Raw genomic sequence first — 12,926 nt, 5'->3', positions numbered from 1 at the left:
TAGGCAATTAATACATTTTTATGTACCCCTGAAGCCCCCCTGCCCACTGCCCCCTTGGCAAGCTTCATTGCCTCCCAGTGTTTGGGGGATAACCAAGACGCAGGAGAGTGAGTCAAATAGTCTAGAAAATGAAAGAGAAGCCGGGATTCGGATTCACAAGCTCCGATCCCGATCGCGTTGGTTAGTCTGTAAGCACTACTTCTCTTAATGAGTTTTGCATTAGTAAAGCACCACAGTGTGCATGTGTGGTGACACTTCACCCATGAGGTATGTGCCAAGCAGTTGCATTCCACACTTTGCGTCTTTTTCAATATATTTATGACGAAGTACAGTACCTTTCCAAGGGATTTTGCACACTACATACATTCACTCCAAAAATAAAACTTGTAGGTAAAAAACATTGCCATTTACAACGTCAATAGCTCTAACTCACAAATGCGAGACCTATTTGCATTGCAAATGCTTGTCTGAAGAGTAACAACAGGTGGCTCTGTGGGGCAATGGATAGCGCATTGGACTTCTATGCTGGGTGTGAAGCCATTCACAGGTTGCAGGGTCGAATCCCACTCGAGTTATTTTTTAATCGAAGTTAATTTGGTAGTCTTGAATTCATGCAGGTCATTTTACCAGTCAGTAAACTTGTGCAACAATTTTCCGTTTCCATACCTCAATATGTATCTCTTTACCCTTTGTTTTTTATTGAAACTAGCACAGCACGACAAACCACGGACATGCTTGGTGTGTGAAAAAGGCACATTAATGTTAGGTCAATGTCTACAGCTCCTGTTCCAATCCCTGGCTGTTGTCTCATAAATCTACGCCCATTTTATGGATTAATTGAAGTGTCTCCTCCCATCTAGATCCCGCCTGCCTTTTTGGCTCACTCAACCCCAACCCCAGCCCTCACCTCTACTTTCCTTTTGATCACATCAATATCATGAAACCTCAATTGGCCCTACAGACCTTGTCCTCCTCCAGACATTAGATTAGAAGTAAATCCCACCTCATGACAGGAAAAGAAGCAAGAGTGAAAGTGATTACCAGGGCCACTGGCATTATGCACCAGGGGAGGACCAAGTTATGCATCAGGGTCGAATAAATTATGTAGCAAGAAAAGGCAAATTATTAGGCTTAATACGGTACATTATAATATAGAATATATTCATTATTATGGCCTTTTCATACTTGCTAACACTGTCTGGGAAAAGAGTTTACCTTATTAGTACCAATTTAACACCCAAATACAGCAATAAATAACAGTAAAATGACCAGTCACCTTTGCGAAGTCAGAGTTATCATGCTTTTATTAACTTTTGATCTATTTGAGCTAGAAACAAATTTTCTTTTGTTTAAATTTGCGGATTTTATGCAGGAAATGATGGATTGTGTGACAAATGCAACAAATCCATAATCATGTGAAAATTGCAGCAGAATTGTATAACTCCAGTGGCCCTGGTGATAACGCAGCCTGTCACTCTGGGCGCTGCAAAGGCATGACAAAGATGGTAAATTGGGATCTGTGAGAAACTGGATTGTTTTTGGGGTGGTGTGAGTCGCAGGGTTGGGTGTCCGCTACGGTTCACAAAGGAGGCAGGGGCGGCCTTAGGCATGTGCAAGCTGTGCACCTGCAAAGGGCCGCCAAACCCCAGGGGCCGCCATGAGGAATCAGATACAATACATATTCGTGGCGGCCCCTGGCAGGGATTTGGCGCATGAACGACTGAGGCATGCTAAATCCAATGTGATGCACGCTGAATGGTTGTTCTTATACTCTTTTCCTTTCTAACCCAGTCTCGTCTTTGTGTGGGGTCGGCCTTGTTTCGAGCTCTTCTGGTAGGTCTTGTGCTTGTTTAGAACTTTTTTTCCAGGAGAATCAAGCTTGTTTTAATAGTCCAGATCTGGCACCTCCAGAGGCTCGCATGCGCGCGCATGCGCAGTGCCCGCAAGTCCTGCAGCGAAGGGGTTACAGAAGCACCACGGATCACCGGCGGCAGGAGGGGTGGCAGCACCCGTGCCCGGCATGCAGCGAGCAGCACCCAGACCGGCCGAGGCCATGCACCGGCGCGCCTAGAGACCCTGGGCAAGAAAGGTTGCCTTGCAGAGGATAGCATGCCAGTGTGCAACCTTTGGTGCCAGCTGCGAGGTGAGCAGCCCGAGGGTCAGGGCATGGGGAGGGGGAGTGAGGAGGTCAGCGTGTGCCACTGCAGATTGAACCCGAGGGAAGGTGAGCCATTGGACGAGGGTGTGGGGAGCCCTGGGGAGGAGGGCAGATCAGGCGTAGGAATGTATCCCAGCCCGTGGGGTGAGGAGCCGGGGGGGTGGGGAAGGTTGGGTGAGGATGTTATTGTAGATGGTGTGTGCTTTGGGTCTGGGTGGAGGTAAGCCGTGTGAGGTGGCGAGCTGGAGGTATTCTGGGGGTCAGGGGAAGGGAGGGCATGATGAATCGTGAGAGAGAGCCTCTCTCTCACGATTCATCTCTGAGAGGGCGCGGGTAGGAGAGGTGGTCACCGTGCGCAAGGGGTAGGGAGTGGTACAGATCGGCGCTGTATGTGGAGGGAAGAGTGAGTTAGGAGTGCAGGGGCGGTGTTTACTTGTGGCTGAGGGTAGGCATGGTGACCTTTGGAGGTGTAACTTGGGAGGCACGGTCGTATTGGGGGGAAGAGGAGAGCAGGGTACGAGGTGTTAGACGAAATGTTAAGGATTCATTAAAATGATTACAATTACTTATCAACAATCATGAAAACAGAGTATGAAGCTGATACTTGTGATCTAATGAGTGGATCTGCCTGCACAAATCTTTTAAAACTTCGAGTGTTTGAATGTACTTGGCATTTGGTTATGTCTATTTATATGGTGTTGAGGCAGACATGAAATGCAAGCACCTATGGATGGACGCCTGGAATAGGATGGCAGTGCCTACCCATGTTAACTCAATCTAATGCCCTTTTGTAGAGACCTTGGTAGGAGACTGGCTTCTTGATCATTTCTTTAATTACATTCCAGTGCTTGTCATGTGACTAGCAGAGAAAACTAGTTTAACTAGTCCTCAGTTTGCAATTGGTGAAGCAGCCTTCTCTGTCCATACTAGGGGCATAGTTACCATCGGTTCAGCAAGTACAGTGGTACGGAGACCCAAAACCCTCAGGGACCCATTGAACTCTGATAATTGCTATATTTTACTTCCTGAGCAGCAGCCAAAGGGGCCATTTGCCTTGCTTACGCCACGGCCCATGGGGTCGTTGGTACGCTGTGCTAGTGGTTCGTACGTCTGCTTTAAAGTTGTCTCCTGACTGGATGTTCCTTGCAGATTAATTTTGCTTCAGTCAACCTCTAGTGCCTTTTCATAGCCTTAGGAATCACTGTAATTAATCCTTGTTTAATAGGTGCTCTGAAAGCGAGCAGAACTGGTTGCTGGAATATGGCACTATATAAGAAACCTTAATGAAATATATTGTATTTTGTCTTTTGACAATGTGGTAAAGTGGACAAGTCTTTGGTTACCTGTAGTCTGTCTTCAGGATCAGTTAGTGACGTACTGAGACAGGTCTCTGTGTGCCATGATTTCAAGGTAGCTTACTCTCTTCCTGCTAAGGTCACTTCCCAAATAGATCATGAACTATTCTCCAGGCTCGACTGTTCTCAGTGGACAGAGAAAACAGACCTTGTATGCCAAGTCACATGATCTACCCTATAGTTTTATAACACTCTTCAAATAAACCTTCCATATGTGGCTAGTCCTCACAATGTGTCATACATGTAGTGGGAAGGGTAATTACTATCAATCAGTCAGGGTTTGTAAAGCTCAGCTGCTTCACACATAAGGGTCTCAAAGCGGTGTGGGATTCATGCTGCTGGAACATGCTGCTTGTTGGTTGAACATCGAGGTCTTGTGGTCCTTCCTGAACTGCTGGAGCGATGGTGAGGCTCTGAGGTGCAGGGGGAGGGTTTTCCGGTCTTCACTGCCAGGTGGGAGAAGTAGCGGCCTCCACTGTTTTATCGGCGGCTGCATTGGGTGGCTGCTAGGGAGATGGTTCTGGAACATATTTTCCTGGTAGGTTGGTGGAAATTCACTCGTTCATTAAGGTATGCTGGTCCTTCATTGTGTAGTCCAGGGAAGACATGGCTTGGCAGTTTGGGCTGGACTGTTCCCTTGAGGCACAGGGTCAGACAGATTTGCATATTGCCATGTCTGAACTGGGGTGGCAGAGTGGGCTAAAGAACGGTGATGGATTAAACCCAGATCAGTTGACTGGGGGTGAGTGCTTGCAATGTTCAACACTCCGTCCATCATTTCCTTTGGTTTTTGCATTCCATTCACCCCCACATCTACTTGGGTCAATAATATATTGTGTAGTCCAGGGAAGACATGGCTTGGCAGTTTGGGCTGGACTGTTCCCATGAGGCACAGAGTCAAGGCTGATTGGCATATGGCCATGTCTGAACTGGGGTGGTGTGTGGTGAGCAAAAAACCGGTGAATTTGGGCCCAGATCTCTGTACTGGGGTGAATGTATGACATTGTTCTGCATTCTGTCCATCAACTGTTGTTTTTGCAAGAAAATAAAAATGACACATCAAAATCTTTCAGCAGCCGCCACTGTTGATTGTCTTCTTTTTTTCCCTTCCCACTGCTAGCCTCGCCCGCAGCATTGCAAGCAAAATGAAGAGAATTCGAGTACACAAATCTGGTTATTCGAAACGAAAGAGAAAGGTGGCTCAGCAGGCTTTTGTAGCGTCACAGGAAGGAGCAATCCTGAACTTTATCACCCAAGGGAAACCTAAAGATAGAGAATCCTCTGGCCAGAGTACTGCTGATGCACTAGGTAAAACAGGCGCTGACGACCATAAAGAAGAACAAAAAAATTATGATATCCATGAGCCGAATGATACTCATGAGCAGACCAATGAAAATGAACAAGGTGACTCTGAAATTAATACAAACATGCAGCAATTACCAACTCAGGATGAGGATTATTAGAAAAGACCCTCATACAGAGAAACTGAAACATCATTCATCGGTCCATCAACATCTGGCATTCTGAAGGAGGTTCAGAGTTTACAGACGGATGATACTGGTATTGAAAAGGAAGCCAAAGAGCAAAACCATGTTACAGGCCCGTGTTCTGAATATGATTTATGTGATTGGAGGGATCCTGCTTTGTGGCCGAACTCTATAACGGACACGCAATGTGTTTTTCTTGTTGAAAGGAGTCCCTCCAGAGACCCAGATTCTAAAACAAAGTATCCAAGTGATGAACACTCAAAAAGTAAACGTTGTTTTTCTGTTACCATGTTCTCATGGAAATTAAGGAATGGTGAAATTATAGATAGGCGCTGGCTTGTCTTTTCAAAAAACAATAATGCAGTATTCTGTTTTTGCTGTAAATTGTTTTCTGACGCAGGGATACAATTTACTAATGATGGAAATGACGACTGGGCACACATGCACAGTTGTCTGTTTGATCATGAATCCTCTTCAAAACACATGCGCGCCGTCAGTGCCTGGGTTGAATTAGAAAGAAGGTTAAAACAAGGACAGACAATAGATAAAGAACAGCAGAAGTTACTGCAAGTGGAAAGTGATCGTTGGGGCAAGGTCTTGGAAAGGATCATGTCCATTGTTCATTTTCTAGCAGAACGAAGTTTGGCTTTTCGTGGTAAAACTTTGTTCAAATACAACAATGGCAATTTTCTAGGTCTGGTTGAGCTGCTAGCCAAGTATGACCCATATATGCATGAGCATGTGCGTAGAATTAAATGCGCTGAAATCTATGACCATTACTTGGGCAAGAATATTCAAAATGAAATAATTAATCTTATGGGAGCTTCAGTTTTGGACAACATTATTGCAAAAATACAAAAGAGTAAATATTTTTCTGTCATTTTGAATTGCACACCTGATGCAAGTCATTAGGAGCAAATGACGATGGTCCTTCGAATTGTGAACATGGAAACGATGCCAGTCGAAATAAGTGAATTTTTCGTTGGATACTTGCCTGTTGAAAGCAGCACAGGTACTGGTCTCACAGAAGCATGTTTGCAAAAACTGCAGGCATTGCAATTGCCATTTCAAAATTGCAGAGGCCAAGGGAATGATAATGGGGCAAATATGAGAGGCTGCAAGAGTGGTGTTCAGAAACGTTTACTTGACATGAATCCAAGAGCGTTCTATGTTCCATGCGGTTGCCATAGCTTGAATTTAGTACTTAGTGATATGGCGAAATCATCCACTCACGCTGTAACTCTTTTTGGAATCTTGCATCAAATTTACATACTGTTTTCTGCCTCAACACAGAGATGGCAAATACTCATTGAGCACGTTAAAGATCTGACAGTAAAGCCCATATCCGAAACTCAATGGGAATGCCGTATTGATAGCGTCAAGGCTGTCCGTTTCCAAGTGGCCGACGTTTAGGACGCCGTGGTTAAAGTATCAGAGGAAGCGATTGACCCAAAGGCCAGAACTGAGGCAGCCGGGTTGGCTAAGCAATTAAGGAGTTATGCATTTCTAGTATCGCTGGTGATTTGGTATGATCTTTTGCAGCAAATAAATCTCGTTAGCAAAATCATGCAAAGTAAGGATATGCAACTTGACATTGCATTGAAATGCCTTGAAAAGACTGTCCAGTTTCTGGAAACGTATAAGGAGAGTGGTTTCAAATCTGCACAAGTTTCAGCTAAGGAGTTGGCGGAAGAACTGGAGATGAGCTCAGATGAGATAAGTTTTCCTGCATCTACAAGTTTGCGAAGAAGAACGATTAGGAGACAATTTCAATACGAGAGTCGTGATGAGGGAATCTTAGAACCAAAAGAGAAATATCGCATTGAGTTCTTCAACGTCTTGATGGATCAAGCAATTATGTCCATGACTGAAAGGTTCACTCAGATGAAACATCACTATGATTTCTTCGGATTCCTTCACGACTGGGGGAAAATTGCTAGCATGAACGATAATGAATTGATGAAAAGCTGTGCAGATTTAAACATCGTGTTAACCGACAGTTCTGACTCAGATGTTGATCCCGGAGATTTACATACCGAGCTGCGAATGTTCTCCTCCTTGGTGCCAAATAATGCAACAGCTTTGGAAACATTACAATTCATTTATGAAAACAAACTGAACACTGCAGTTCCACATCTTGCAGTGGCTTTACGCATTGCGTTGACAATCCCAGTTACAGTGGCTTCAGGAGAAAGAATTTTTTCAAAACTGAAATTGATTAAAAATTATTTGAGGACATCAATGACTCAAGAGAGGCTGAATCATTTGGCCCTGTTATCAATTGAACATGACATTGCTAGATCTCTGGATTACGGACAGCTTATCAGGGAATTTGCAGCACAGAAGGTTCGCAAAATTGACTTCCTCTCATAAAGAAGTACACAAGATGTTTTCCATGGTTTTAATCAGACTCGCTATGTTGCTACTCACTAAGTATGCAGAAATGAAAAAACCAGGTGGTAAGATAACAAAAGAAGGAAAATGGAAAAGTGCAAACAATATAGAAGAGATAGCAAACAGTAAAACACAAAAAGGTCAAAGAAAAAGTTAAAAACATAACACAAAAAACAAACAAATAAAAAAAAAGCTGGGTATTGCTGCTACCTCCACGTGGTGCCTGGTGGAAACAGCGAAAGCTGGCAAAACGCAGCGGCAAATTTTGGCAAAAGTTAAACGCATGTGTCACGAGGCGGCAGTGTCTGCAACGGACATGGCCATGCGTAAGACACCATATTCGATATGGTATCTATATTACTGTTTCCGGGCAAAGAGCCACAGATTCTTTCTCTGTGGGGGGGGGGGGCTGTGGGTCCGGGCCCCCCTGTCATGGCCCTGCAGCCGTCTGTGCCAGTCCCTCACGTCGTGTGTCACAATGCCCTCCTCCTCCTAAATGTTATCGTTCTGAGACGAATTTGGAAGGGTAGGAGCAGCCGCAGGTACTGGTCATCTAACGCCTTTTCTGGATGTTTTATTAAAACACCTTCCTGAGCTCCGCCCCGCCCGGACCCCCTCTTCCGGGGCCCCCTACCTACGCTCCCTGCACAGGGCCACCATGAGCCTAGAGCCGCCCCTGGGTGGATCATCCGTATAGTGATGTTAATGAGCACAAGTTAACTGTAGAAAAATGCCTTAAATGTCAGTTTATTCACATTCCGTCACTTTGAATGTATGCACTCACTTATTGAACTGTGGGCTTCTGAAAAATCCTCTGATACGCTTCTGCAAAAAAGGTGGTCTGTGTTTTAAAGAAGTTGCCTTTCTCCATTCACACTGTGGGCTCTGGGGTTTGTCTTCCAGTGTTTGGCTTTTAGTAGGTACTCTCATAAATTATTTTTTAAAGCAAGGGAACAATTATTTTGCTGCTATAACCTATTTTATAGTCCCATTTTGTGAATTATTATTCCTAGTGGTTAGCGCTGGAAATGTAAATGGGAGAAATACATGTATTTTATAACTTTATGTGTTAACCATCGGTGGGGTCAGTGTGACAAATTATGACTGTGACCTTAAGTCCACTGCTCCCCAGTGATTGAACACCCTCTTCAGGTTCTATTTTCCGCCATCAGCTTTGCAGCAGTGAGCCCTTAGAGATTGATTCGATTTTTTTTAATGAGCTGTAAAACTCACCTGTTAATTCTTTACTCTACACCGGGATTGGGGGGGGAGGCGTGTCTGAAGGTGAAACATAGTAAGCAGTGCTTTAAATGGAAATAGAATTGCAGGTGCTCACTATTTAGAACACCTGTTTGCTCCTGAGAAGTGCAGCTGCTCTCCCTTTAGATGCATTGCAGAAGTGCTGAGAAGTGCAGCTACTCTCCCATTAGATGCATTGCAGAAGTGCTGAGAAGTGCAGCTACTCTCCCATTAGATGTATTGCAGAAGTGCTGAGAAGTGCAGCTACTCTCCCATTAGATTCATTTCAGAAGTGCTGAGAAGTGCAGATGCTCTCCCATTAGATGCATTGCAGAAGTGCTGAGAAGTGCAGATGCTCTCCCTTTTAAATTGAACAAGTGCAGGTACTCAGACTCTGCAGCACCTGCCCTTTTAAAACACAAATACTAAGGAATGTCTTTTAAAAATCTTCAGTGTTGTCAACATCCTGGTCCTGGCGGGCTTGGGTCATTCCTACTCAAAAGGGGGGCAGACCCACCCACCAGTCATGTGCAAATGAGTGATGTCATCAGCCCGCGCGCCATATCATGATCCCTTTGTCTGCGCTGCGCTGGCTCAGAAGGGGTCTGAGCATTTCTTTTTGGCTCCTATACATACCGTAACTAGAAATCTCTCTGAGGCAGTGTATGTTTTGTTTACAGTAAAAGTATGCTTATGTGATTGGAAGCATCAAGTTCTAGTCCTGGGCTTTACATTTTACCAATAATTGTTTGTAGATGTGTTAGGGCACAGCTGAAATAAAAAAGATGTAAAACTTCCAAACTGCATACTAGCCCAGGATTGGAAAATGGTGTCTCTGATGGAATCATCTAGTGACTTTACATCACCCCGCATGCCCATATGGACAAGTGATAAAAAGGCTCTGTGGCTCCTTCCACCACCTGAGGGGACAGAGCGCAATTTACTTTCGCAACTCCAACCTGCCTCCTCTGTCAATACCAAACTCTCACAGTGCTTACTGAGGGCATTGTATTGTATTGGTTATTGATGTAGCGCTTAGCATACCGTTTGCGAGGCCTATAGCGCTTAGGGTATGTGTCATTGTTTTTCTATAGCAAATAAATTGCAGCATCAGTCACATAATCTTCTAAAAAAGTAAGGGGCATATTATCAAGCCAGGCGATACAATTATCGCCGCTTTAGAGGCAGAAAACTGCCGCTAAAACGACGATAATGGGCTTGATGATATGTTATATGGAATTCCAATTGAAGCCCATGTTAGATGTGAAAGACGTCTAACATGGGCTTCAATTGGAATTCCATATAGCATATTATCAAGCCCATTATCGCCGTTTTAGCGGCAGTTTTCTGCCACTAAAGCGGTGATAATTTTATCGCCTGGCTTGATAATATGCCCCTAAATGTTGTGCATCAGCTTTTCTTACTAGGAACTGGGGCGGCTCCTGTCGGGCAGCCCTTGTGTTTCGCTCCACTGTGCGCGACATGGCCTTAACTTATTTCCTCCCCAGAATGAGACTAAAAGAGCTCAAGATATTCAGGGATAGATGTCCAAGGTGACGCCGTGACTCAGCGGCCTTCTTCGGGAGACGACTGATATGCCAAGGCCACGAAAAGGCTGTCTCGCTTGGGAGGGCGATGACCTGGCGCCTCAAGGCAGGGATGACTTGAACCCCCATAGGCGGCTCGGGCAGGAGTGACTCCAACCCTCATCGCTTGGTGCAGTGGCCACGAGACAGAGCTCGGGGCTTCCAGCTGGCAAATCCGGGGCAAGCACATTCGCCACCCTTCCTGTCTTTGCGACAAAAGGGCCCGATTAATAAAAAAGCAGTTCCCTAGTTGCCTTAAGCTATGATGCAAGCAACTTTGTTTGGACAATTAACTAATATGCTTAATATTCTAAAATCGTCAATCAATAAAAGAAAGCCAAACTAACAAACAGTTCATTTGCAGATGTGTGTCTGTGCTTCAGGACTGGCTGCTTCTCGTGTTGATGAGAGATAGCTGTCTTATCCGTGGGGCGGAAGGGGCACCCCGCTTTGAAGTCTCTGGGACTGGAGGATGCACACGGGGTCAGGGTCAGCACGCGAGGTCACCTCTTCTGAAGTTATCCAAGGAGTCATTGGTGCTTGGGAAGCTTCTGGACAAACTTCCATCCGAACCCCGCCCTTTGACCCTCTCCCTGTGACCCTCTCCCTGTGACCTATGAACAGAATGTCTTTTTGATTAGCTGAAATGTTTGCACGAGTCTCCCATCGTGAGGCCTGATCCTAAAAAAAACAGCAGAAGTTCGCGCAGCAGCAGGGGGAGAGAAGAGGGGGTCTGCGCGATTCACTTGCGGGAGCGAGCGGCTGGCCCCGCGATAATTGATAACATATGGCGCCAGCCGCTCGCTCCCGCAAGTGAATCGCCACACGTGCACGCGTTGCCATTGAAGGCAATGGAACGCATGCACGTTTTTGGCCGCAAAGCTGTGCCGATGACTAAAGGTCTCTCCTATGGAGCGCATGCACGCTGCGTAGGCGAGACCTAAAAAGGGGGTAATCATGCAAAAAGTAGTATTTTCCTACAGGATCCCTGCTGGATATCGCATCAATTGCACACTTTGTACCAGGCATGTGGAGGACTGCGCGCATTTTGAAGTTATGAAGGGAACATTGACATGAACAGAGGACCATATATACTCCGCTTTCAGGGGTGGATAAACATTTGAATAATATGGCCATGAAGGGCCATAAGGATATCAATGAGAGGGGTGGTCTACCTGCTGAGTTAGAAAAGTGGCATTCTCTATGTTTGACCGCAGGCTGCAGTGACATTCCCTTTGGTCCAATTAGGTTTATGAATCACATATGTGTATAGAACAGAGACTAGTTCGCTCATGCACACGTGTGGCATTTCAGTTTTTGTGCCAATGCCAGCAAACCTTTTTTCCTATTTATGTAGAGCATGCTGGAGAGGTAAGTTTGTTTGTAAACTCAAAGTGAATTATAACACAGCAGTATCAGCAAGCATGCCAAAAAGAGATGTCACTTTGAGGAATATTCCTCCTCACGATATTGATCCCCATTTCCTTCTAAAAAGTAAGCAAGGAGAGCAAGGGAGATGAAACTGAAAGCTTTGAGGACAATATAGGAAGTATTTTATGGGACACTATGTCCGCAAAAGTAGCATCCTCTGCTCCATTTCAGACACCTGTAGACCAAACAGAAGAACATAGAAGAAGAATGTGATGCTCTTGCTTGAGACTAAAGAGGAAAATATATTGATAGAGAAATGTTCCCAGAATTTGGGTTTTTCTATTGATGAGTTTTCCAGCAGATCATCAGAGGAAGTTCTGAGGTAGTTTCTGCGTGTGCCTGCTTTGGGTCTTCAATAACAGCAACACATGCTAGATACCATCCTACATAAATGGAAGGATCTGAACAGGATCACTGTTCCCAGAGGAATGCCCAGGCAAAAATCAATTGAATAGATGGACAAGAATATTCCAGATTCAGGGTCTATGGATTCCTTGGTAGACAACTGTGTGGGGAGAACATCAGTGGCAGAGGAGAGTATTTTAAATGATCCAGTGGTGTAACACAAAATGATGTGAACTCCGGCCGAATGTGCTGAAGGGCCTCTGAGTCTCTCATCCACAAGTAATATAGTCAATAACTTGTTAGGTCAAGTCAATTGTTTCAGTAATTTAAATCTAGACTGAAAGTAGCAAAGTCAATGATCAGACAGGTGTAACCTAGAGAAAATGTGTAAAGTATATAGAAGTACCAACACTGTTAAAAAGTCACAAACACAGCACAAAACAAATCCCCCTTTAATAAAGTGGAGGAGAGTCTAACCTCCTCAGGTCGTTATCAAAGGTCAAAGATGCAAAGTGCAGAATGTTTAGTCTACCTGGTATCCTTCTGCAAGTCCGGAGTTGGCTGGGTGAGAGACCAGATTTATACCAGCCTGTGGGTGGGGGACACCCTAAGAAACTATTAGTTCCTCTCTGACCAATGGAGTAAATGTGCCCAGGCCCTGACTACCTATGTTCGCAGTAGTTCTTGCTTGTTTTACTGCAAAAAAGGCACACCATTCAATATGTAAGGGCGAATCCAAGATGGTGAATATTTTGGCCACACTAAACTTGGACCCTGAGGCTTGGGGTGTGAGTGGGGAGTGTACTATGGTAATCCTAGTGTCATCCCACACATACTACTAAAATCAATATTGAAACAAGCACTGTACTAGGGGTGGGCGGAACTCATGTAGTTTCACTCTGCATATGAACTGCAACATGCGACGCACCAG

This window comes from Triturus cristatus, chromosome 4_1 (genome assembly GCF_964204655.1).
Source record: "Triturus cristatus chromosome 4_1, aTriCri1.1, whole genome shotgun sequence".
NCBI classification, from domain to species: domain Eukaryota; kingdom Metazoa; phylum Chordata; class Amphibia; order Caudata; family Salamandridae; genus Triturus; species Triturus cristatus.
The sequence above is the reverse complement of the archived record's forward strand: the minus strand, read 5'-3'. Positions refer to the sequence as shown.